This window comes from Rattus norvegicus, chromosome 8 (assembly GCF_021556685.1).
Source record: "Rattus norvegicus strain SHRSP/BbbUtx chromosome 8, alternate assembly SHRSP_T2T, whole genome shotgun sequence".
Classification (NCBI taxonomy): domain Eukaryota; kingdom Metazoa; phylum Chordata; class Mammalia; order Rodentia; family Muridae; genus Rattus; species Rattus norvegicus.
Window position 1 is genome coordinate 103,627,501 of NC_141541.1, and position 27,196 is coordinate 103,654,696.

Consider the following 27,196-nt stretch of genomic DNA (forward strand, 5'->3'; position numbering starts at 1 on the left):
GGTATAGCAATAATTAAATCACTAGGAATCATTTATTGCTATGTTCATTTAACAAAATAGTCATGTAGGTTTTCTCCTAGGGCCCATGACCAAGATAATCTCAGGTTCTTGGGCTCAGCAACATCCACTATGCAGTTCATTTGTTGGGTTTTTTTTTTTTTTTTTTTTTGGTAACTTTTCCTCTGAATTGCTTTTCTCATTCCTGTGACTAAACTCCTGACAGAAACAGTTCAAAGAAGAAATTTATTTTGGTGTCTGATTTCAGAATATTTGGAACTCTGGTAGCTGTCCCTCTATTCCTTGTATTACCCCAAACTCCTTATTCATGGCGAGTGTTCCCTGCAACTTACTCTCTGGACGCATGCCCACAGACACATCCAGAGACTGCCACAACATCTCCTAGGGAAGTCCAGATCTAGTGAAGCCGACTGTGAGATGCACCATCCTGTTTCCTTTTCGGTTTCTATGTTGTCACTACTTTTCTGCTTTCTGGGTAACACTGGTGTTGGTGTCAGTCTTACACAGTCTTGAGTAAGTGAATTTGAGAGATTTTCATCTTTTTCTATAGTCTCTCATAGTTTCCATGCATTATTTTTGTTTTAAAGATGACTTCTACTAAATCTTAGCCAAAAGGTCAAGAAGCTATTTTTCTTTGAGGACAAAAATATTAACTGGTGAAATTATCTGCCTCTGGACTTTTAGACCATATAAATTTTTTTAATTCTCCCACGATAATTTTTCTATTGAAATTCTCCATCTTGTATTGGGTCATTTTTGGCAAACTGTATCTTTCTAGATGCTTATTGCTTTCTTCTGGATCAAGTCAACAAACAGTGGCCTCTGGGGAAAGCCTGGCTCAACATCTCATTTTCTATAGTTACTGAGCAAAATCTGATTTATAAATTTTTAAATGTTTGCATTTTAAATGGTACTTAAATGTCAGCACAATATCCTTTGGTTCACAATGTCTAAAATATTTACTACACAAGCTTGCCAGCCCGTATTCTCAATTTTTGAAAAGCTTGCCAATGACTTGCATGAGATGCTCCTTTATGGTTTTTAACCTCCACCGTACCTCTTTCCTTATCCCAAATCTTTTGTATTCTCTCAACTCCCTTACCCGACTCCTGAAGTATTTATAAATCCATTACCAGCTTTTGCAAGACACTAGTTTTTATAGTTACTTAGACATTCTGCTCTCACTTCTCACTCTTATTAACTGTAGCATTTGCCTGTTTTATCACATTTCATCATTATTTTGGACCACTTCGAAAAACAGAACGCTTTCACATAATCTACAGCATAAGGTCTTCTTACCACTTTGTTTACTTGGAATTTCTTGGAAGAATCATTTCAGATTTACTTAGACATAAGTTTTGGTTTTATATCCCTCATACATCCATGAAAGGAAAATGTCAAACTGCTCTGGGTGCTCCTAAAACGTCTTCTTCTCATAGGGAGCCCAGCTCTTTTAAGTCACAGTGGACCTAGCCATTGGTATTTCTATCCGGCCACAGGGTTGTTCCTTACTGAGGCAAGGCGGTATTTCTTAGAAGAATGTCACACTATGGGTTCCAAGTTTGCTTCCCAAATTGTTCCTGTCCTTTCTGCAAATTTCCACACTGCTTATCCCTTAGTGACACTGTCACTCAGGGTACTTCAGATTTCAGCCAGCACTCAGTGCTGCCCGGACACTGCTCAAATGGCTCTTTGACTGACGCGCTGAGGGATTGCAATTGTGTCACCAGAAGAACATGCGTGAGCGATAACAACGAGGCCACACAGTTACATGACCAACAAAAATTGAGGACACATCCCAATTGCAGAGATGTCAACGTAAAACGTCAAGCAGGCTTCTAAATTGATGAAATATGGTGATTCTTACTTCCTGTTTATTTTCCGTCACTCAATGTTACTGCTATTTTTAAGATAGACGATGTTTTTGTAGTCTCCCTCCTGTACTGCTGAAGATATTTAAGACTATGGGTTTTTCTACGACAATGGCTTCCGAGGTAATTGTTGTTTCTCAGATAGATTATTATTCTTGTCGTTGCATTTCAATAGACTGCAAATTCAGTTTTAATTTTCCATTATGATAGACATTATCCATTTATTCTGATTCTCCTTCAGCTGCTGTTTCTGGGACTTTCCAGTATCATCTTATTATTAGGTTGGGTTGTACTGTATGATTCACCTTGCAAAGTCTCCACCACAAAAGATAAGATCAGCTCAGACTTTAGCTCAGTGGTAGAAACTGTTGAGTGCACAGTAAGCCCTGAGCTGACGTTGGAGCCCAGCACCAAAACCTTTCTTTAAAGCGATAAGATGTCCTCTGTGGTAACTAATATATGTCGCTAATTTCATGGATTTTTCATTGGCATATAATCTGTATAGCGTTTATGCAAGGAAAATGAAGTAGATCGAAGCATAATAGGCTTTGTTCACTTCCTGCCTGTCATACTGTGTCTCCACCTGGTATGGGAAAGTGGGAAAGTAGGCAAGTTGCGAGTTTAGGGTTATGATAACATGGGACCTGAAGAGGAGTTGCAGATGCCAGCGGAGGTTCTTGTGCAGACTCGGGATGCTTCGTCCTTCAGTGAGAGCATCTGTAATTCACACCTTCTCCAGAGTGAAGCTGGAGACACACTATGGTTTGTGAATATTCCATGACTTGTACATCTCAATAAATATGGTTTTTCTTCTTTTTATACTTTTTTAATGCAACTGCAAAGTACAGTTATTCGGAACTGTTTTTTCTCTCTTTCCCTATTGCCTTTCCCACCAATAGGCATTGATTTAAAACAAATATTGACTCCACCTCTAACCCTGCCTGTAGAAACTGCTTCATGTTCCTGCTCCTGGCTTTCAGTTTTCAGGGATGCTGCTTTAGCAACAATTTAATCTAATGGTGCTGTGGATGAACATACTCCTGGAGAGTCAAGTTCAGGTCATGCACAGGTCAGGAAGACTTCCTCCTTGAAGCTACTTCCCCTTAAAAAAATGATGTTTAAATGTCGCAGTGGCAGAGAAAGACTATAGAGAGCCATACAGGAGGTTTAAAAGCTATGACTGTGGCTAATGGTACTTCAGGCTACATCCAGTGATCAAAACCCAAGCTCAAGACCTCACATTAACCAAAGAAGGACCTAAAGTAGAAGTTTCTGGATGTGTCATGTGATGCAGACTCACATGTTTTGCTGAGGCAATACCCATGAAAGGACACACAATGTTTGGAGAGAGCATAACTAGGACTCAGTGGATGGTGACAGTGCATTTGCAATGCAACTCTTCATTGGCCTCTAATCTCCACTCAACTGCTGGTCCCTGACACAACTGAACTGCTGGTATTCTGACAAATGGAGACTGGAATCACCCCCCAAAGAACTATTTCTAAACATATCCACATCCCCTTGTCCTTACCATCTTTTCTCCCCTACCTTTGGATGGTGGACTAGAAGGGCAGTCAAAGCATATGAGAAACGAGTAAAGTAGGTTTGAGAACCCTTATTAAAGTGAGCCTACAAGGGACAAGTAGTTATCATTTGGCCTCTGGCGGCCTGACCTGGAAGAGCATCCTCTTTACTTCTCACCCTGCACCTTCTCAGCTGCTGGAAACAGATCATCATCCCACAAAGCAGTTCTTACAGGTCTTAAGCACATGATGCTGATATCTTAACCCCTTGTTCATTGTGAGGACACACACACACACACACACACACACACACACAGACTCACACTGCTTTATGTTTACCATAGCTCTCTTCATAACAGCTAAGACATGGAAACACCCTACATTACTTACTTTTCTTATTATGACAGCACATATGGCAGAAAGCGGTATAAGGAAGGATTTCTTTTTGCTGCTGGATTCAAGCTAGGCTAGGTGTAGTAGCATAGAGGCAGACACATGATTTCTGGGTTTGTGACTCACATGTAGGCGCCTGATAGAAAGCAGAAAAGACTCAGCATAGGAACTAGAATAGGGTTATAACCCATACACCCCACCTCCGGAGACTCACTTTCTCCAGTGATCCCCACTCCCTCTTCATAAAGATCCTATAACCTCCCCTAGCAATACCACTGGCTTGGGACCTAGTGTTCAAACACATGAGCCTACAGGGAGCATTTCATCAAGGGATAACACTAGGTGTCCATCAGCTGATGAACAAATAAAGGAAAAATGTTGTATGTGCGCTCAGTGGAACACAATTCATCTACTTTTTTAAAAAAGATAAAATATCGTCATGTGTAACACCATGGATGGTACTGGAGATAGTTATATTAAATAAAAATAATCCAGACACAAAAGACAGGCTCTGCATGACCTCAGTCACTTGTGTAATAGGTAAAAAGTCAACCTCAGATAAGCAGAGAGTAGAATGGCTACTGTCAGAGACTGGAGCCACGGGTCAAGGGAAGTATGTGAAGGCTAATCAGTGGGCACGAAGCTACTGTTAGGTAGGAATGGAAAGTTCTGGTGCCAGTGCAAGTGACTGTGGAGAACAGTTATGTGCCACACATCATCTTAAAAACCTAGACCAGGGGCTTTTGAAAGATTTTACCATAAGAAAAGACAAGTTTGGGGAGATAGCTATGTTTATTATGATGTTAACGTGATACATAATGTGTGCATGTGTTGAAACATGACATGGCATCCTGCTAATGTATATAATTAGCAAATAAACTATATCATATAAACCACAATCTTATATGATTGTGTATCTGTTTAGAAAGAAATCTATCCCATTTTTTAAGAGACAAAGGAAAAAGACTCCAGTGCCTATGTGCAGTTGGTTTTGAAAGTAGAAAATGGAAAGATGTAGAATTTTACATATCTAATTATTTGTTTGGCTGTTTGCCTCTCTAACTTTTCTTGAATATTCCTCAGTAATGCCCTGCTTTAGCTTTGGTATCTTATATTCATCAACTCTTCATAGCCATTGGTTGCCCCATACGTGAATATTCAACCAGCCTCATTCAGAAATATCCTGGGACAATACTGTTATACAGCCCCTGGTGTGACTGTATAGGAGTCTTAATGTGCTTCAGATTACCCATATTCCTATTATTATAAAGAACTCCATGACAGAAAGCAATGAAGGGAAGACAGGACTTATGGTTTATACATCCCAATCACAGTCCATTTTGAAGGAAATTCAATCCAAGAGCTCAAGGTGGGAGCTGGTTTGCTTTCTCTGGCTTGATATGTTGCCTTTCTTATACAAACTGAAACCACCTTCCTATAGTGACCACATCAACAATAGGCTAGGCCTTCTCACTTCAATCATTAATCAAGAAAATATCCCACAGATTTGCCTACAGGCCAATTTGATGGAAACATTTCTTCACTGAAGTTATTTACCTCTTTTCTGATGACCCATACTTGGGTCAAGTTGACAAAACTCTAACCAGCACATTAAGACTGTGTTGGTTGCTCTCCATTGAACATGTATAGATATTTTCTCATCATTATACCCTAGTCAGTACCATATAACAACAATGTACATTATATCAGATACTTCAAGTGTTATATAAATAATAAAATGAATATACAGAATATACAGGAGTCATTCACAAACCCTGCAGCATTTTACGTAAAGATCTCCATTTCTCCACTGAGTTCTCTGTCTTTCCAGGCATTCTTGGTTAGTGTCTTACTTACTTTGCTATTGCTGTAATACTTCCCATGACCAAGACAATGTATAAAATAAAGCATTTAATTTGGCTTATGGTTTCAAATGGATAGAGTCCACGATGTCAGAGTGAAGACAAAACTAAGAGCTCACATCTTGATCTACAACCATGAGGCAGAGAAAGAACACGGGAAATCCCATGAATCTATTGAAACCTCAAAGACAGCCACCCACCCCCCACATGACACACTTCCTCCCGTAAAGCCACACTTCTTTTTTTTTAATTATTATTAACTTTACATCTTGATCACTGTCCCCCCCCCTCCAGGTGCCTCCCTCCCACAGTCCCATCCCCCTCCTCTTCTTCTCTGAGAGAATAGAGGACTGGACCCCTTGGGAATTCCCCAACCCTGGCGCATCAAGTCTCTGAAGGGCTAGGTGGTACTTCTCCCACTGAGACCAGACAAGACACATTACAGAAATGGATTCTGCAGACAGGCAACAGCCCCCACTACAGTTGTCTAGGTCCCACATGAAGAAAAAGGCTGCACATCTGCTACATATGAGGGGTGGCTAGGTCGAGCCCATGCACGCTCTTTGGTTGGTGGTTCAGTATAAGAGCCCTCAAGGGTCCAGGTTGTTGAATGTTGGTCTTCCTATGGAGTTCCTTTCCAGGTTTTCAATCCTTCCAACTCTTCCACAAGAGTCCCCGATCTTCATCCAGTGTTAGACTCTGCTTCTGTTTGAGTCGGCTGTTGCATAGAGCTTCTCAGAGGACAGCCAGGCTAGTCTCCTCTCTGCATGCATAACAGAGTATCATTAATAGTGCCAGGGATTGGTGCTTGCCCATGGGATGGGTCTCTAGTTGGACCAGCTATTCCTTGGCCATTTCCTCAGTCTCTGCTCCATCCCCTGTGACTGCATTTCTTGTAGGCAGGATTAATTTGGGGTTGAAATGTTTGTGGGTAAGTTGGTGTCCATATCACTCCACTGGGGTTCCTGCCTGGCTACAGGGGATGGCCTCTTCGGGTTCCACATCCCCACTGCCGTAAGTCTTAGCTAAGGTCACCTCCATTGATTTTTGGGAGCCACCCTATCCCATTGCATGTCCCATTGAGTCTGGGTGATACTCTCAAGTTCTACCCATTTGCCTGTATAATTCATGATGTCTTTTTTTTTTAAAGACTGTGTGGTAGTCCGTTGTATAAATGAACCACGATTTCTTTATCTACTCTTATACTTTTGGCTGTGAGCCTTTAATGGCTGAGCTGTCTCTCCAGCCCTTTTTTATCCATTTTAAGTTGAGGGACGTGTAGGTTATTTCCAGTTTCTGTCTAATACAAATAAAGCTGCTATGAACATAGTTGAGCAAGTGTCCTTGTGGGATGGTAGAGCATCTCTTGTGTATATGCCCAAGAGTGGTATAAATTGATGTTGAGGTAAAACTCTTTCCAGGATTCTGGGAAACTGTCAAATTAATTTCCAAACTGGTTTTTACAAGTTTGCAGTCCCACCAGCAGTGGAGGAGTGTTTCCCTGGCTCCACAACCTCACCAGAGTCATCCTGATGACTAAGGACTTTGAATATTTCAGTGTTTCTTGGCCATTTGGCTTACTCTGTTGAGAAATCTGTTTAGCTCTGTACCCCATTTTTTAATTGGGTTATTTGAGTTGTTGGTGTCTGACTTTTCCAGTTCTTTATGAATTTTGGATATTACCCCTCTGTCACATGTAGAGTTGATGGAGATCCTTTCCCAATCTGCAGACTGCTGTTTTGTCCTATTGACAGTGTCCTTTGCCTTACAGAAGCTTTTCAGTTTCATGAGGTCCCATTTATCAATTGTTGATCTTGGAGCCTGAGTCATTCTGTCCAAGAAGTTGTCTCCGGCACCAACTCCCCACTTTCTGTTCTATAGATTTAATGTATCTGGTTTTTACATTGAAGTCTTTGATTCACTTGGACTTGACTTTTACTCAGGGTGATAGATATAAATCTATTTGCAATCTTCTACAAGTAGACATCCAGTTAGACCAGCACCGATTTTTAAAGATGCTTTCTTTTTTAATTGTATGGGCTTGCCTTTTTTTGTAAAAGAAGAAGAAGAAGAGGAAGAAGAAGAAGAAGGAGGAGGAGGAGGAGGAAGAGGAGGAGGAGGAGGAGGAGGAGGAGGAGGAGGAGGAGGAGAAGAAGAAGAAGAAGAAGAAGAAGAAGAAGAAGAAGAAGAAGAAGAAGAAGAAGAAGAAGAAGAAGAAGAAGAAGAAGAAGAAGAAGAAGAAAAGAAGTCAACTGTCCATAGGGTGTGTTTATTTCAGGGTTGTCAATTCAATTCCATTGATCAATCTGTAGGTCCCTATACCAATACCATGCAGTTTTTATTACTGTTGCTCTGTAGTGCAGCTTGCAGTCAGGGACGGTGATTCCTCCAGAAGTTTGTTTGGTTTTTTTTCTGTTTTCTGTTTGTTTATTTGTTTTTTTGCTTGTGTGGGGTTTTTTTTGTCTTTTTTTGTTTTGTTTTGTTTTATTGTTCAGGATTGTTTTAGCTATCATGGGGGTTTTGGATTTTGGGGTTTTTTTCCATATGAAGTTGAGAATTTCTCTGTCAATGTCTATAAAGAATTTGTTGGAATTTTGATGGAAATTGCATTGAATCTGTAAATTGCTTCTGATAAGATGGCCTTTTTCACTATGTTAATCCTACTGATCCATTAGCATGGGAGGTCTTTCCATCTTCTGATATCTTCTTCAATTTCTTTCTTCAGCGACTTGAAGGTCTTGTCATATAGGTCTTTCACTTGCTTGGTTAGAGTTATACACCAAGATATTTTATATCATTTGTGACTATTATAAAGGATATTGTTTCCCTAATTTCTTTTTCAACCCATATGTCATTTGTATAAAGATGAATACTTGGGGTTTTTTTTTTAGTTAATTTTTTATCCATCCACTTTGCTGAAGGTGTTTATCAACTGTAGGAGTTCTCTGGTAAAATTTCGGGAGTTGCTTATACATACTAACATATCATCCACAAATAGCAATACTTCTTCCAATTCGTATCCCCTTGATCTCCTTTTTTGTCTTATGGCTCTAGCTAGAACTTCAAGAACTATATTAAATAGATAGAGAGTGGGCAGGCTTGTCCCCGATTTAATGGAATTGCTCTAAGTTTCTCTCCATTTAACTTGATGTTGGCTATTGGCTTGCTGTATGTTGCCTTTACTGTGTTTAGGTATATGCCTTATACCCCTGATCTCTCCAAGACTTTTATATGAAGGGATGTTGGATTTTTGTCAAAGTCTTTTTCAGCATCTAATGAGATGATCGTGTGATTTTTTTCCTTCTATTTGTTTGTATGGTGGGTTTTGTTGATGGAGTTTCATATATTGAATCATCCCTGCCTCCCTGGGGTCAAGCCTACTTGATCATGCTGGAAGATGTTTTTGATGTGTTCCTGGATTCAGTTTGCAAGTATTTTATTGACTATTTTTGCATCAATGTTGATAAGAAAAATTGGTCTGAAATTCTCTTTGTTGAGTGTTTGTGTAGTTTGGATATCAGGGTGACTGTGGGTTCATAGAATAAACTTGGCAGTGTTCCTTCTGTTTTTATTTTGTAGAATAGTTTGAGGAATTTTGGTTTTAGCTTTTCTTTGAGGTTGTGGTAGAATTCTGCACTAAAACCATCTGTCTCTGGGCTTTTTTGGTGGGGGGGACTTTTAATGACTGCTTCTATTTCCTTAGGGATTATAGGACTTTTTAAATAGTTTATCTGATCTTGATTTAACTTTGGTAATTGGTATCTGTCCAAAAAAATTATACATTTTATTAAGATTTTCCAATTTTGTGGAGTACAGGCTTTGGAAGTTAGACCTACTAATTGTTTGAATTTCCTCATTTTTCTGTTGTTATGTCTCCTTTTTCTTTTCTGATTTTATTTATTTGGATACTGTCTGTCTTTTAGTTAGTTTGGCTAAGGGTTTTTCCAATCTTAATTTTCTCAAAGAACAGTTCTTGATTGCCTTGATTCTTTGTATTGTTTTCTTTGTTTTTAATTGATTGATTTCAGCCCTGATTTTAATTATGTCCTGCCTTCTACTCTTCTTCAGTGTGTTTGCTTCTCTCTTTTTGTTCTAGAACTTTCAAGTGTACTTTTAAATTGCTGGTATGGGAACTTATTAATTTCTTTATGAAGGCACTTAGTGCTATGAACTTTCCTCTCAGCACTGCTTTCATTGAGTAGAGAGTTGCTCAATTTCCATGAGTGCACAAGCTTTGCAGTGTTTCTGTTGTTGTTGACGTCTAGCTTTAATCCATGGTGATCTGATAAAATACAAGGCATTATTTCAATTTTCTTGAATCTGGTGAGGCTTGTTTTGTGAGTGTATGGTCAATTTTAAAGAAGGATCCATGAGGTGCTGAGAAGAAGGCATTTTCTTTTGTACTTGGGTGAGATGTTCTGTGCAGGTGTTAGGTTCATTTTGTTCATAAGGCCTGTTAGTTTTGTTATTTCTCTGTTTAGTTTTTGTTGAAGTCTTCTACCATTAATATGTGGACTTTGATGTGCAATTTAAGCTTTAGCAATGTTTCATTTACAAATGGGGGTACCCTTGTGTTTGGGGCATAGATGTTCAGAATTATGATATCATCTTGGTAAATTTTTTTGATGAGTATCCTTGTCCCTTTTGATTACTTTTAGTTGAAATTTTATTTTATTAGATTAAAATGGTTACTCTAGCTTGCTTCTTGGGTTCATTTGCTTGGAAAACTTTTTTCCAGTTTTTTTAATCTGAGGTGATGTCTATCTTTATTGCTGAGGTGGGTTTCTTGTATGCAGCAGAATGATGGATCTTGTTTTCACATCCATTCTGTTAGCCTGTGTCTGGGGGATTGAGTCCATAGACGTTGAGAGATATTAATGACTAGTGATTGGAACTTCCTGTTATTTTGATGTTTGTAGGTTGATATAAAGGTGAAACATGATTGGACAGTAGAGAGTGGGGCAAGGACAAATTTTTGTAAGGCAGGAGAGAGGAAGAAGTAGGGAGATCAAGATGGTGTCTGTGGAGGAGGATGGTTCAGATTCAGGTGAACTAGATCCATTTTATCTTGTCTAGGTGGGCTGTTTATATCATTATCAATTGGCAGTGAATTTATTGTGTGGATGAATTGTGGATTGAGAATTTAACATGTAAATCTGATTGCTAAATTACAAGTCTCTGGAACTTTGATTTTACCAGACTAAAGAGGACAGTGTGTGAAAGAAAAGGCTGAGAGTCAGTTGAAACATGGGGATCTGGTTCTGTTGCCCCAAGAATGCACAGGGCCCACAGAATGAAGTGTGTGTGCATGCGTGCGTGCGTGCGTGCGTGCGTGCGTGTGTCTGTGTGTGTGTCTGTGTGTCTGTATGTGTGTGTGTTTGTGCGTGCGCATGCCAGGCATGGTAACTACAGCCTAGGGGACTGTACAGAGAGAGAGGCTAAAAGAGAGACAGCCAGGAGAGGGCAGCTTGCAGACCATGTGGTAGAGTAGCAGCCAGAGTGAGCAGATCTGGCAGGAACTGATAGAAAATTAATTTTTAATTTTTACCACAACAGATGTTGGTGGTGTTTGTGTGTGCATGCATGCGTGCGTGTGCGCACACTTCCCTTGGTTTTGCTGGTATGGAATTACTTATTTCCTGTGTGTTCTTGGATATAGTTATCCTCCTTGGGTTGGAATTTTCCTTGTAATAGTTTCTGTAGGGCAGGATTTGAGGATAGATTTTATTTAAATTTTGGTTTGTCTTGAAATATGGCGATTGAGAGTTTTGCTGGCTATAGTAGTCTAGTTGGCATCTGTGATTTTTTTTTTTTGGAGGTTGCAAGGTATCTGTTCTTGCCCTTCTAGTTTTAACAGTCTCTGTTGAGAAGTCAGGTATGATTCTGATAGTTCTGCCTTTGTGTTACCTCACCTTTTTTCCCTTGCTGCTTTTAATATTCTTTCTTTGTTCTGTAGATTTTGTGTTCTTATTATCATGTGGTGGGAGGGCTTTCTTTTCTGGTCTAGGCTAATTGGTGTTCTATAAGCTTCTTGTATATTTATAGGCATCTCTTTCTTTAGGTTGGGAAAGTTTTCTTCTATTATATTGTTGAAAGTATTTTCTGGTCTTTGGATCTGCGTCTCTTCACCTTCTATTTCTATTATCCTTAGGTTAGGTCTTCTCATGGTATCCCAGATTTCCTGGGTGTTTTGTGTCAAGAACTTTTTAGATTTAACATTTCCTTTGACTTGGTTTATCAGGGGTTTTTTTCTATTGTATCTTCTATATCTCAGATTCTTTCATCTCTTGTATTCTGTTGGTGATGCTTGCATCTGTTGTTCCTGTTCTCTTTCCTAGGTTTTCCATCTCTAGGATCCCCCCAGGTTACATTTACTTTACTCCTTCTAATTCTTTTATCAGGTCTTGGACAGTTTTATTTATTTCCTTCATCTGTTTGAATGTATTTTCTTATATTTCTTTAAGGAATTTGTTTCCTCTTTAAAGGTCTCTACCTGTTTGATCATATTTCTTTAAGGGAATTATTCATCAAATCCTTTTTAAAGCTCTCTATCATCTTTATAAGTTGGATTTAAGGTCATTTTCTTGTGCTTCAGTTGTGTTAAGATAACCAGGGCTTGATGTAGTGGGATAGCTGTACTCTGAGGGTACTATAATGCCCTGAATTTTGTTGATTATGTTCTTTCAAGGACCTTTAGCCATCAGATGGCTTTAGTCCCTGGATGTTCCTGTTGTAGTAGGTATTAGGAGGGCCCTAACCTCATGATCCTGGTGTGGCTGGCCTTTTTTGGGTATCCTTGGGCTGTATAGTTCAGAATCAGCAGGACTAATGATGGTGGGCTGAGAGTTGACATGACAATGGAGATCTGCCAGGGATAGCAGGTGGCTCAGGGGACCTTAGGGTACCCCAGAGGACTGGGGGCTAGTCAAAGCTATACTTCTTAATCCTCCCCAAACAGTGCCTCCAACTTGGGGCTAAGTATTCATATATGAGTCTATGAGGACCATTTTCGTTTGAACCATCACAGCTAGAGTTTAGATAACTTTACATCAGTTTCCTCACACACAACTATTCATCAAAAAGAAATTTGTCTCTTACCTCGGTTGTGAGAGTCCTTCCTTTGTTGTGACATCTTCCCAAGCTTCCCGACAAAAGTGAAAGTAGTCCTAGCTTTCTTCCTTCCTACTCTTTAGATATGACTCAGACTTTTGTCTACTGGGGCATGTGTCAAGCTCACTTGTAGCTCCATTAAAGACCTTCTTCTAGACTTGAGAGGAAAGAAAAGTCTTCCAACCTGCCATACAAAACCTTCTCTGATTCTATTCACTCCTTTCATTATTTCAGTGGTCGGAGAATGAGGACCCCAAATTGACTGTGAGCACTCCATTTAAATGTCCTGCATGGTAGACCTAGTCTCCCCTTACTATTAGAAGTTAGTCTTGAGACCCTAGCCAAAGGCAACACTGAAGGGGGATTGTGTTCTTATCCTGTTACACTAATCTAATGGGCATATTAGAGATCTAAACACAGATATATCTAATCCCCAAGTCCATGGTCTTTCGTCAATGCCAGACCACCATTACCTGTGTCAGCTTAGAGTGACATTTCAAATGCATTTACCAATTTGTTAGTGGTTTGAGTATGGGCCTGGAAAAGATGTCTCTTTAAATGTGTTTCTGTCATACTCTCTGCTTCTCCTGCAGTTTTTTTTTTCACCTTATGCAGGAAGAAAAAGCCAAAAGAAGCTGTCAGTTTCCATTTCCTAAGTAAGGTAAAGAAAAATCAGTTAGCTTCAATTCTTAATAAATAACATAGTTTTAACTACTGTCACTTATTTTTTCTGTTAAAAATGAAGAAATAGAATGGAGTTATGCATAGATAACAATAATAGTGGTGATGATAATGATGATGATTGATAGGTAGATAGTTAGATAATGATGATATAGCGATATATATATAATAGATATATAATAGATAGATACAGATATAGATATGTATATATAGATATGCTGATGCTGATATCCTCCAAACATTTCAGAAAAGGCATTTGCAAGCTTCTGTTACTGTGATTTGACTTTGTAGAAGCCTGGCGTTTCCAAACTTGCACTTTCATTTGGGCATCTGTCATTCAATATGTAGACTTCTCTGCACTTGTAGGTGACACTTTAGTAGACTTTCAGGGACACCTACCACCCCTCACCCTATGCCCCACCACTGCCTAATGGTCAGTTCAGGAGACCCTTAGAACAAGACCTCCCATATCTAAATGACTGACCTCACTTAATCTAACCATCTCTTCCCACTATTGTTCCATGATAAAAGCAAATGCAGAGTGCTGTGGAAAATACAATATCCCCTCCTCTTTTCATACAAAATAAACAATCTTCCTCAGGAGCACTTACCCAACCACAAGGAGGACCCAATATGATCTCTCTAACTGGAAGCAAGTTTTAAGATAATGACCTTGCAGGCCTGAATCTCAGGCAGATGCAATGGGAGATGTTTCTATTCTTGAACTTGAACCCAAAGCCTTTGACCACAGTCACTGTTTAAACAACTGCACCTGCATCAAGGGCATCAGAAGTGGTTGCTTGGTTGGTTGGTTGCTTGGTTGGTTTTCTGTAAATCAAGGAAATGTTATTGCTAGAATTGCAATAAATAATGTTAAAGAAAAACATGAAAACTTCCTCATCCCACTCCTTGGGAGATTAAAGTTAGAAGCTTGGCCACATATTTCCCTATGTACCTTAAAATTATTTAAATGTGTGTATCTAAAGGTAGATTCTATCACAGGTGTTATTTAAATATCTAATTTAGTGAACTTCATATATGAGCATTGTTTATACACCATTTCCACCCTCCATCTCCTCCAACTCTTCCCATGTTTCTGTCACTATTCCCTTTCATGTTCATGACCCCTTCTATAATTATTATTCACACACACACACACACACACACACACACACACACACACCCCTACTGTGTTCATTTGGTGTTGCTCTTCTGTGCATGTTTAGGACTGACTACTTGGGATGGGATAATCTGTTAAGTGGCTTGTCCCTGGACAACACTCATTCTTCCCCCATTGCCATATCAACTGGTGTGATCAGTATGCAGGTCTTGTTAGGCAACCATAATGTTGAGATTCCTTGGTGCAGTTTCCCCATCATGTCTAGAAGGCACTGTCTTATGGGCAGGCATCCTAGTCTTCTGACTCTTACAATCTTTCCACTTCCTCTTCCGTGATGATCCCTGAGTCTTGGGTATAAGGTAGGTTGCAGATGCATCTGTTGAACCTGGCATTCCATGGTCACTCATTCTCTGCATTCTCACAGGTTGTAGATTTCTGTGGTGTCCCCCATCTGCTTAAAAAAAAAGGAAAAGAAAAGAAAACAGCTTCTTTGATGAGAGGTGAAAGCTATGCTTATCTGTGGGTATAATGGTAGTTATTTAGAATATAGTTATAAATTACATTAGTTTGAGAAAATGGCAGTAGTAGGTTCTATTCCAAGGTCTATGGCCTTTCTATCCACAGAGATTTGGCTGGTTTTACAGTATGAGCCATGAATTCCCTCCTATTGATCAGGTCTTAAGTCCTACTAGACAGCTGTTGATTATACCTAGGGTACTAGTGCCAGTACTGCACCATCAGGAATATCTTGCTGGGTCAGTCAGGGCTCCCAGGCTTTATGGCCAGGGGGAACTACTGGTTGCCATTCTCCCATGGCACTTTGCATAGCATCTTCCCACAGCATGAGAGCTAATCCTCAGCTGGGAGGCTTCTAGGTCAGACCTTGCTCACATCCTCCAAGTAGTGCCTCTGAAGTGTGTGGTGTCTTTAACAGGAGAGTCTTACCTTCAAGTCTGGGAAGCACTCAAGGGCACCAGAAGTAGCCTGTATTGTTTTGGGAATCTCTTGGATTCCCCTAACCAACAACTTTAAGGGAAGTTCCTGACACCTGACACTGGGGGTTTTGTTACATAGTTTGTGGCTATTGGGAGGAGCATAATGTCCCCATGAATCACAGATATATTTTAATAATCCTATATTGTATATATTTCTTTCTGATATATGGTACTAATTATGCTATAAATTTGGCTCTACATGACATATATTAAAATGAGAAACACAGAAGTTTCTTTTTGCATCACTTACCAGTCCCAGGGTGGATGGTTCAAGAATCTTCTAGAATGCTACACTGTGAATTCTGCCCATCTCACCTCCCACCATAGTTCAGGAAGCAGGACAGACCCATATCCTAGAGATTTAATTGCAGAATGAAGTCCTCTCTGGTGTATCTGGTGAGAATCCACAGAAAGGAGTGGCCCTTATTGGGGTGAAATGGGTAAATTCCAAGCTAGTAGGCTTAGCCCTGGACAGAGTTCTTAATGTAATCTCTTTGCTCTGAATCATTTCATTTTAATAACTGCTCACTTTTCTAGAGTGCGGCCATCTCACAGTTTACTCAAGCATTCTGAGATGTGGGGTTATTTTCAGGCTTTCATTGTTTTCCTTTTGACACAGCAAGCAAGAATATTGAATTTGAATGATTTTTTTTCAAACAAACTCGCTGTGTTTTAACTCTCCCTGACTGATAAGTGGAGAGGCGACTATTAAGTCTTTCTTCTTCTATACTAAAGAATCCTGACGCTGACTGAAGAAACGCATGTGAAGGGCTACAGTGCCCTCCTCTCCTTTCCTGCATCTTCTGGGTACTTGCTCCTTTCTTGGTGGTGGCGCTCACAGAAATGGAACTAGACATATGTGCTCAACAAAGCAGAGGCTGCCTTGGGAGACCGTGGTGACTCTGCAGATTTTCTTCAGACAACAGGTTGTGAGCTACTCTCTGGCAGGTATGCCCTTTAGCTTAATTGCTCCTTCAAAGCTGAGGGTTTGTCGCTATGGGATTCCTGACAGGAAAAGGGCTTTGTGTTAAAACAAGGATTCTCTGTAACCTGACTGCCCCCCCAACCCCGATCATAATGTAGTCTTGGGAAAAAAAATCACAGAGATGGGCAGAAAGAAGTGGGAGAAAGGGAAGGGGAAGGGGAAGGGAAGGAAGGAGGGAAGGAGAGAGGCAAATCTGTATAGTAACATTTAGGCATAGGGAATGCTCAGGGAAATGAAGCTGTATTTTTAGTTAAGTCTCTGCTTCTGAGTAACAGATAGGAGCTCATTTGTTTAAAGCTAGGAGGCATCTCTGGAGGTGAAAGAAAGGTGGGCCCAGGGAAGAGCAGAAGCAAAGAAGGACAGAAAGCTCTTCTTTCCGCACCCATGCAGGCCAGCCTTGGCACAATTGAGTAGAAGGTGACTTGTCACACCCCAAGACTCTATTCTGTTCTTTTAGAAGACCAGCCTCACTGAATGGGTTATAGTCTTAATTTACATTCTATTGGGGAAACAAATATGTTAACCCATCCATCATAGGTCAGTGAACTATTGCAAAAGGGGTCGAGTCTAAAATTGGCTTCCATGACTCCATCCCTCATGGTAAAAACTCAGTCCTTTCAAAAAGGAAGTTGCTAAGAGCTGAGTCTCTCAATAAAAGATATGACCCTTCAAAACATTTGGATTTCTAGATGTTACTGACCATTTTTAGAAATGTCACCTGGATTAGAGATTCAGGTCGCACAGGACATTGTAACAGATTCAGCAGCTCGGGTTAACAGCATTAGCAAACCCCAGCTTTTAAACCTGTAAATCAGGGAAAGTCAAGTATTGTTTTTCACCACTCAAACACTATCCCAACCAATGAGAAGGAAGGTTTGGGGGTTGGGGGAGGATTTAACCTTCCCATACCCAACTGTCAAGACAGCTATTTCTGCAACATATACAATGGCCTTCTTATACCCTAAGAGTTTATAAGGCAGGGACAAACACCAGCTTAAGAAGTAAGAAGGAAGCTGAATTTAGGTTTGATATTTCTGACATCCAGTAAGGAGGACTACGTGAAAGAAAGAGGTTAAATGTATTCTAACATCCATCCAGTACATTTCAAAAAATGACTCAGTGTCACGTGACATGAATCCCAACACCTGCTACTGGAGTGTGCTAGCAACCAATGGGACCAATGGGACCTTCAGACACTGAAACTAGCATTCGGTTCTGTGCAGCAAACATTTGCTTCTCTGGGCTTTCATGCAAGACTACCAATCCGTGAGTCTTCGGTTTGATCACTTTAAATAGAATCATGATCCCTACCTCAGACAGTCAGCATAAAAGAATGTAAGACCACACTGTGGTGCATGTGTAGGAGGCCAGTGGAGCCAAGACTAAAGTCCAATGCAAAATGTCTAATTGGAAATATTGGACTAAGATCAGAGCTTTATCACCCCCAACTCTGTCGTTTCTAAATGTGGTCCAGCTGCAGCAATACCTACATCTCACCAATAACTGACTGAGATGCTATCCTGGCACTTAAATCTTGTTCTGCAAGAAGAACCGAGATCCCTGAAGACTAGAAGTTTCTACTCTTTCTGGGAAAGACACTTCAGGTCAAGTAAGGATCCTTTTAAAAGACAGAGGGCCAGCTTTAAGAGTGAAGGGAGGCTGTATGAAGATTCCCACAGCTGATAAAAATATGGTCATTTGAGAATGGCTTGCTGGCATACTTCACGATTGATTGAAATATTTCCTTATATATGAAAAGCCATGACTTCTCAATAACACTCAAAACAGAATTAGTACTATAAAGTACTCAAAATGTGCCTGGAAACAGAATGCAAACATGATAAATCATGCTCGTTGTGTATGGAATGGAATCATTACTGTTTGGGGTTTTTTTTTTTTTCAGTTATGGGAACTGGGTTTATAACTCAAATATTTATATACACACATATTCATGCATTGCACAGGCAGAGAATGGAAACATGAAAACGTTTTGCGTAGGAAAATTAGAAGGTGAATTAGGATGAGAAGGGATGGAGAAGCACTAACAACCACAAGCAATGGGAGTGTTGAACTCAGGACCCATTCCAAAGACTCCAACCAGAGGAGCCAAGAGGAACTCAGAACCAGAGATGCTGCAAAGGAATGGTCTTGTATGCACACTATGCGGTGTATTTGGGGAATTACTATAAGGAGTGAAAAGAATCAGACATAGAAAGTGGAATTGAAATACATTTTGGGGGAGGCTTTAGCCAACCCCATGGTGAGTCCTAGAAGAATGGCCTTTCAGAAGGAGTGGCTTGAGGAAACTAGTCAGACTTTCCTCTCCTCCATTGGCCAGAAACTAGAGCAGCCTCATCTGGTCTATGACCTCAGGCAAATCATCTTCTCTTAGCCGAAGGCAGCTCCTAGGGAACAACTCAGCTGGAAACCAGGAGCAGGAAACCTGCCGAAGGGGCAAGTCCTTCATCCAGAGACAGGGGTCTAGGCTGCTGTGGATTCCACTGAAGTCCCCTCTGCCCACCTCAGTGTTATCTGCTTCATTCGAGTGAGTCACCCCATTTTGAAACAACGCTCCTTCAGAAAACTGATAGTTTCTCTTTCTGAAGAACTTTTCAAGTGACTGGTGAGTGGGGCACATTTCAGACCCAGAACTACAGCAAGGGTGCACAGCTCAGCTGCCTTGCTTCACCCAGGATGTGAGATTTTCAGTGGTTAAACCAGGATAACTCAGGGCAAGATAAAACAGCCGGTTATCTTAACAGCATCTGATGGGCGCCATATTCTCTGCAACTACTTATTCTTGATGGCCTCAGTTTGCAACTCTGCTGAAGGAAATTTCTCCACTCTTGACAGAGCTAACTTCTCACAGATCCTGTACTGCTTAAGCCATTGTGTGGCGCCTGGCTTTTTCCCTCAGAATCATCAAAGCAGAGCTACCTGACTTGATATGCAGGGATGGTCTCTCCTGCCTCATCACTCCATCTTCTGATTGTCAATTGACTATGCCAACTGATGGCGCATTCTTTCTCACCATTCGATTGTTACGCATACTTCAAAGAAACTAACTGGTACCACAGCTTGAAGTTTGATGGTTCAGTGTTCCCTGGTGAGAGTATCTTGAACTAGTAGATTTAGAGTTGCAGAGAAGGAAGTAAAAACTCTTTAAGTGGGCCATTAGTAGTAAGTCAACCCATTCCTACCTGTGCCCTCACCTTCCAGGATTCAAACACCTTCCCTGTACTGACTGTTTTTGTGTGTCAACTTGACACAAGCTCAAGTTATCAAAAAGAAAGGAGCCTCCCTTGAGGAAATGCCTCCATGAGACCCAGCTATAAGGCATTTTCTCAATTAGTGATCAAGGTAGGAGGACCTAATCCATTGTGTGTGGGGCCTTCCCTGGGCTGGTTGTCTTGGGTTCTATAAGAAAGCAAGCTGAGCAAGCCAGGGGAAGCAAGCCAGTAAGTAATATTCCTCCATGGCCTCTGCCTCAGTTCCTGCTTCCTGACCTGCCTGAGTTCCAGTCCTGACTTTGGTGATGAACAGCAATGTGGAAGTGTAAGCTGAATAAACCCTTTCCTCCCCAACCTGCTTCTTGGTCACGATGTTTTGTGTAGGAATAGAAACCCTGACTAAGACCCTCCCTGTTGGGGACCCTGTGCCATCTGACTATTGACTTAGGACATATGCTCTATTCTGGAGGATGGTACCCTTTCTTTTCAAAGTATCAGCTCTAATAGGGCACCTCAGTTATGCTTTCAAGAGTCTCTTTTCTTTCTCTATCAGATCAGAAGTTTCTGTAGAACTAGTAGGTCCCATAGTTATGTGAGCTCTGTCACACTCCCACACAAATGGAATGTTCACTCCAGTGAAATGTTCTATCAAGTCCCATGTCAGGGGACAAAGCACTCAGTAAGTGGAGGCTGGAAAGATAGCTCAGTGGTTAACAGCACTGGCTAATCTTCCAGAGAAAATGATTCCAAGTATCTGCATGGCAGCTCACAACTATCTCTAACTCTAATCCCAAGGGGATCTGATAACCAATTCTGGTGTCCCACACACACCAGGCATTTATGTGCTGCACAGACATACATGCAGGCAAAACACACACAAACATAAAAATAAATAAGTTTAAAAAAAACTCAACAAGTTCTTGAAAGATGGGACTGATAGAGCCCACAGGAAAGGTGAGCCTGTGAAATATGTTGATTCTACACAAAATCGATTGCTTCCACAGACCCCAGGAGGGAAGTGGCCCAGTGTGATTGGCCTTGCCACTGAGGAGTAAAACCTACATTTAAATTTATTGTCGGTCTCTATTGCTGACAAGTTGACCACTTGGTGTTGGCAGCAACTACACCAGTCACAGTAAACGGCTCCATGAGTAGCCTCTACCTCAATCACCATGGCGACTTAATTTTTGTCCTAGCCTTGATGTGATTCATGACACCAGACCAAGTCATTCTATCTTCTTGTCAACATGTGGCTGCCACAGCTGAAAGTGTATGAATGGAATACTCGGTCCATTGAGGCAGAGGAAAGGGATTTAGAATAAAAGAGAATTAACTGATACGAGAATATTCATTCAGGACTTAGGGCCTGGGTGGGGTGAGGATGGGAGGCGTGACTAAACCTTATTTTTGAAAACTCGGAGAAGGTGATGCTCCACACCTAGTCAGGTTTCTCTACTTTGTACTTTCCCATGCCTACTATGTGGCATTCACCAAATAACTGTGGACCAGCTCTGCAGCAGACACCTGAAATTCTCTTGTTGCTGGGGTGTAGGAGAGCCCCATCTTCTTGGGTGGGTGAGGAAGGATGGATTCATACCAGGTGTGTACAGGTGTCCTCAGAGACCAGAAGAGGACATCAGATCCCTTGGAGCTGGAGTTACAGGCAGCCCTGAACTGCCCCGTGTGGCCGTTGGGAATGAACGTCCTCTGGAATCCTCTGGAAGAGCAGCAAGCACTTTTCTTAACCACCCAATCATGTCTACAGCCCCAAATCTGCTTCTTGACCAATTCTCCCATCTTCCTCTCTTCCTGGAAGGCAGCAGATAGAATGCCTTCCAGGATCCCAACGGCTGCCAGCTGGAACTCGAAACTAAGAATTATTTGAGACTTAACCCCAAGGTCATTTCCACTGAGAAATCAGCTCTACTTCCAGGATTGAAAGAGGAGGGAGGAGGGGTTAGAGGAAGAAGAGAAAGACAGAAGAACCAAAACAAATTTAAATGTTTGGTTTGTTTAGTACAGTGAATAGAAAATACTCCCCTTACTTATGCTGCCAAAAAGCGAAGAGGAGTCAGGCAAAGATCCTGGGATTAGAACCAACTTCTTCCAAAATGTGTTTTCAGAATCCAGGGCTTCTGAAATGCAAAAGCCTCTCCCCCAGTATTCAAACAAACTTCTTCAGTGAGTGTCCTCCCCTTTCTTTTTAAAGCACTTATGCCCCTGCTCCTAGAAAGAGATGACCTCCCTGGGCTGCAGCCTCTCACAGCAGTGTTTACTCACCAGTGGAATCCTGGATCTCAGCTTCCTGTTCCACTTTCAAGTCCACAAAGGAGAAGGCAGTGAGGCCTACTCTGTTCTCAAAGGTTATTTTGTTTGTCTGTTTGTTTCATTCTACTTTTTTCAGACTACTGGCTTTCTTTCATTTTGTGTTGAGGCTTTTTTTTTTAAAGTCAGAGTCCTGAGCTATCTTGTCACCAAACCTCACCAGAGCCGATTTGGAGCAGTGAAGAGATGTGACTCTGTGTGTCTGGCACTCGTTAGCACTTCCTGTCTGGCAGATCCACAAAACAGACTCATCCGTCAGACAAAGAATCTTCAGGCCGTGTAAGTGACGTTTTGTGAGGCCAGTGGAAGAGAGAGAAGGAAGTGTCTGGCCTTGAAGACCGGGATTCTGATGCCAATGCTGCCATCGCCCCTAACTAACTCTGTGTTCTTGCTTAAGCCCCTCCCCCTCTCTGTTTCTGAGCCCTTCCCTCCTGGGTCAAATGAAGACACAAGATTAAATGATGTAATACATCTGACTCAATTGTTATCAGCACTTGGAACTGAGACCTTGAAGCCTCACTCCTGCCTCTTCCCCTCTGCCCACATCTGAGAAAATCAGTAAAAAGGCCCTGGTTCTCACACCCCTGTGGTGTTTCAAGTCCCACAAACCCCCTAGTGTGCCAAAACCTTCACAAATGTCATACCATATCCACCAAACATCTCTAGCTTCCTGCTCACACCCTTAAGTCGTTTTTTACCTCCTTGGATCTACTATGTTTTCTTCAAAAAGTCTCCTGAACAAAACTCTGTGTGTGTGTGTGTGTGTGTGTGTGTGTGTGTGTGTGTGTGTGTGTGTGTGTGTGATAATCCACCTCAAATTCTGAAATTCTGAACCAGTTTTGAGGCAATGGGCTGTCCAATCACAGTGGATAGTCTCAGGTATCTGTGTCCCAGGGCTGTGCTACATAGGAGTGGAGTTTAAGTAATATGACAGAAACCCGCATTTTCTAGAGGCCATAGTTTGAAAGTCAAAAACAGCCAGGCATGAAAGTGCACACCTTTAATCCCCCCCCACCCAGGAGGCAGAGGCAGGAGAATCTCTATGAGTTTGAGTCCAGCCTGGTCTAAACCACAAGTTCAAGTTTAATAAAGTGAGATCCTGTCTTACAAAATGACAAAAGAAAGTTTAAAAGGCAATAGAAGATGAATTCTAATAATTCTGGTTTGTTTAGTCCAATATGTTCAAGAAGTTCTCATTTCTACACTCAATCACCTTTTAGAAAGCACAAATATACAGAACTCGGTGAGCATTTGCAATAAAGCCCGTCACAGCCCGAACTAACCACTTCAAAGTCTTCAAAACACACATGTGCCAGTCATGCTCTACCAGACAAGGTTTGCACCAGAAACTCCCAAGAAAAACATCACGTTCTAAAACCAGTGTTGTTTATGAGCGTTTTATGATAGTTAAAAATAGAGACGACATCCACTACTAGCTGAATTCTTAGTAAGAATTTAAAAGGTAGCCAAGCATAGAGGCAAATGCCATTAATCCTAGCATCCACAAGGCAGAGGTAGGCAGATCTCTGTGAGTTGGAGGCCAGCCTGATCTATAAAGTGAGTTCCAGGACAGCCAGGGCTGTTACACAGAGTGGGCAGGGAGGGAGATGAGAATCTAAAAGTAAGCAGCAATGCCATAGATTCCAGCTTCCAGGCCTGGTGTGAGCGCTATGGACCTTGGAACTCTTGAATATATACTTAGTAGTTTCCCCTGAAAAGCTGGGTCCCCAAGAAAACTATAAGACTAAAAATCAATGTCTTTGGTGTTAGCATCCACTCTTTTCCTCGTCTCCTGCCCCCCCCCACCCTCCACCCCCACTCCCACCCCACCCCCCACTTAAGCTCAGACATCCCTTCATTTAATTACCTCTAGGTGATGGAACAGTATATGGCCTGACTGTATGCCCCTCCCCATTTATAGGCTGAAATAAGAGTCCCGGGGTGGTAGCATTATGATGGGTCCTTCAAGAGACAAGGAGGCCAAGAACAGCAGAGCTTGGAATGAAATCATTGCCCCTCCAAAAAAGCACCAAGGAGCTCTTGCTTCTACCACATAAAGACAAGGCAAGAAATCAGCAGACAGCATCTGGGAAGAGGCCCCGAGCAGAACCCACCTACACCAGTACCCTGATGTCACACATCCTGCCTCCAGAATAAATTTCTGTAGTTATTATCCACAGGGTGTGTGGCATTTGATTATAGCAGCAGTAAGAAGTCTAGACAGGAAGTGTGTGTTGATAGCACTCTCTGTATCACATGAATCCTAGAACACCTAAAATGAGGCATTTACTGATCGCTGTATTCTCCTAACCCTCAACAGCCCTCTGATGAGTCATCATTTTATTGCCACAGACAGACAACAACAAAGGAGACTCAGAGAGGGTAAGCAAACTGCTCTGGGTCAAACAGTATATAAATGGCAAAATCAACATTTTAAGCCCAAGTCTGCCTGATTCTGAGCCCTGGCTTTGATACTTAAAAGAAGGAGATAAACAACTGGGTTACAGATAACATCCCAGAAGGGAACTGCCTACCTAGTCCTCCTAGTCCTCATCTTTGTAAACCCAAAGATCCAACTTCCAATCTTAGTTCTGCAGATTGGAGAATTCTGAGTTGCTCTGACATATTTGTTCACATGTAAAATAAGAATGAGAATGTTTTCATCATGAATGGACAAGATTATTCACTTTAAAAAAATACCTACTGCTCCCACACATTCTGCTGGTCTCCATTTCTAACACTGGGGGATAGCTCTAAGTTAGATGACTTCCAGCTCTCAGGAATACTGGCAATAAACAAGTAAACTAGCAAGGCCACCCCCAGGGATTTTGTTCAGTGTCAAAAACTAGTGGAGACCTGGTGTGCTAGAGCACACTTTTAATCCCAGCACTCAGGAGGCAGAGACAGGGGGATTTCTATGAGTTTGAGGCCCTCAAGGGCTATATAGTGACATCCTGTATCAAAAACCAAGAGGCAACAACAATAATTAAAGGAGACATGGCATGTAAACAACTCAGCCTTAGGCTTAGCACAAAGAGGGGTCACAGTGTGACATATCATGGGCTTTACTAACAAATGTCATTGGCCGGAAGGCTCAACCAATATCCATTTCTCAATTCTCCTTGGAGAGTGGGAGTCAAAGCACTGGCAGGTTTTATTTCTTGTGAGGGTCCATTTGCTGGTTCTCAGGTGACCATCTCTGTGCTGTCCCCTCTCCAAAGAGGACTCTGGGAACTCTTTTTATAAGGACGCTATTTCTGCTCACAAAGGCTCCACCCTGGTAGCCTGATCGGCTCCCCAAATCTCCATTTCCTACTGCATCACACGAGGTTAGTATTTCAACATATGAAATTGGTGAACTCCAACATTCAAACGAAATTCTGCTCCTGACCCCCAAGTCTTTCTTCACTGTAAAGTTCCAAGAGCCTTAATTTATTCCAGCATCAACGCTAAACTCTAAAGGCCAAAGCCTCATCTAAATGGCATCTAAATTAGATGTGGATGAGACCTAAGGTGTGATTCATGCAAAAGCAAAACTCTCTCCAGCTGTGAGCCTGTAATATACTTCCTGAACTCAATATCGGGATAAGCATAGTTTCGACATTTTCATTCCAAAAGGGGAAGTAAACAGAGAAAAGGGTATCATCCCCATATAAGTCCAAAAGCTAGCATAGGTAACAGCAGTAGACCCTGGAGCTCCATCATCCTGCTGGGCTCCATGCCCACCCTCTAGGTCCATCAGATGCTGGCTTTGTCATGAGGAGGGAGCCCTATGACCCTAGATATCCAGGGCTGGGATTAAGATAAAGTGATATCTGTTATTTTTTTTAATTAAAGTTAAAAGTATCAAATCACCATTGGGAAGGCAAGTAACCAAAAAGATTCTGGTGAGGTCACATTGGAGTCTCTAGGCTGTAAAAAAGGACAGGGTACCTACCCCTGCTCTCCCATCTTTAGAAGGAAGGGGTCGAGGCTCAGCGGTGCAAAGAACACTGAAACAGTACACACACTGAACAAGATGATGAATGGCTGGTGACTGTCACGGGGTGGGCAGAGGCGAGGAGGGAGCAGGTCACCACCATGCCAAGCAGAGCTTGCTATGGGACCAGTGGAGCCTTTACAGTGGCCGTTGTAGTTCTAGACGTTCCAGATACCTAGAAGGTGGGGAGTGATGACAAAAATAACTGTGTGAAATTTGTAGGCAAGCACGAGCAGGACTGTGAAGCATCTTTAAACACTCGGGGAAGTCAATGTCTGAAATATCCTGACTCAGCTCCACGTGGCCAAGGAAGTTCTCCTGCCAGGAGCATCTAACACCAATGCCGGCAGCTTCGGCAGCTTCGGCATCATCTGGCACCCTTTTCTCTTACTGAAGGATCTGGCTACTCTTCCCTACTTCATTTCTTCCATGACACAGCTTACCAATAACTACTGTTTCAGGGCAAGCCTAATGCCTCCTGTGCTGCCAGCTGAGCCATTCCGGTGAGGGGTTTCTTGGTCTGTGTGTTTAGAAACACAGCTTGCGCTGTGTGCTAACTTGCATTGATCATGCTAAGTAATAGCTACCTCTTCTTTGTCAGCTCTTTTCCTGGGCTGGAATTCTACCTGACTGGCTCGATGGGCAGCTTTAGACCTGGCTGAGATCTTCATGCAATTGTTGTCAAGCAAATGCGTTATAACTCCCCAGGCCTCTCTTCTAAGAGTTTGGGAACTGCAAAGGTATAGCAGTTGCATCATGAGTGACAGGCCATGACCACCCAAACCCCCGTGTGACTTACCTCCAAAGCTGCGTCCATAGCTCTTGTCTGTGAGTGAGATCCCTTCTATTCAAGGCGATGTTTTGCACTTGGAATAGAGTTGCCCGTTCCAAGTGCTGAGAGACACACAAGTCTCCTTGTGTCCTGATAAAGAAAGCCTGCTTAGTCATAAGAGGTGAGCAAGCCCCGTAGCCAGAGCTGACATTTGATGATGGTTCTAATGGAGGAAGTAACCAAAATTCTTACGACCTTTGTCTCTAGGCCCTGGGACATCGGTAAACAGTTAGGAAGCCTTGGCAGTAGCAGGAGAGCAGGAATTAGATATC

The 27,196-nt window shown here is 41.7% G+C and overlaps 1 long non-coding RNA gene across 3 annotated transcripts in view; it reads right to left on the reverse strand.

Annotated features, from left to right (window-relative positions):
• The window catches only part of LOC102553663 (uncharacterized), a 57,919-nt gene extending 35,578 nt beyond the window's left edge, over positions 1-22,341 (reverse strand). Inside the window, exons 1-5 of one of the 3 annotated variants that reach the window (XR_015627948.1) lie at positions 22,069-22,341; positions 14,889-15,029; positions 14,070-14,286; positions 12,766-13,429; positions 3,803-3,941 (exon numbers count right to left, since the gene is read on the reverse strand). This is a non-coding gene — a long non-coding RNA (uncharacterized LOC102553663). Of the gene's footprint in view, positions 1-3,802; positions 3,942-12,765; positions 13,430-14,069; positions 14,287-14,888; positions 15,030-22,068 lie in introns of those variants that run through there. The other 2 variants (XR_015627950.1, XR_015627949.1) reach the window with 2 other exon arrangements.
• Positions 22,342-27,196: the final 4,855 nt, after the last annotated feature.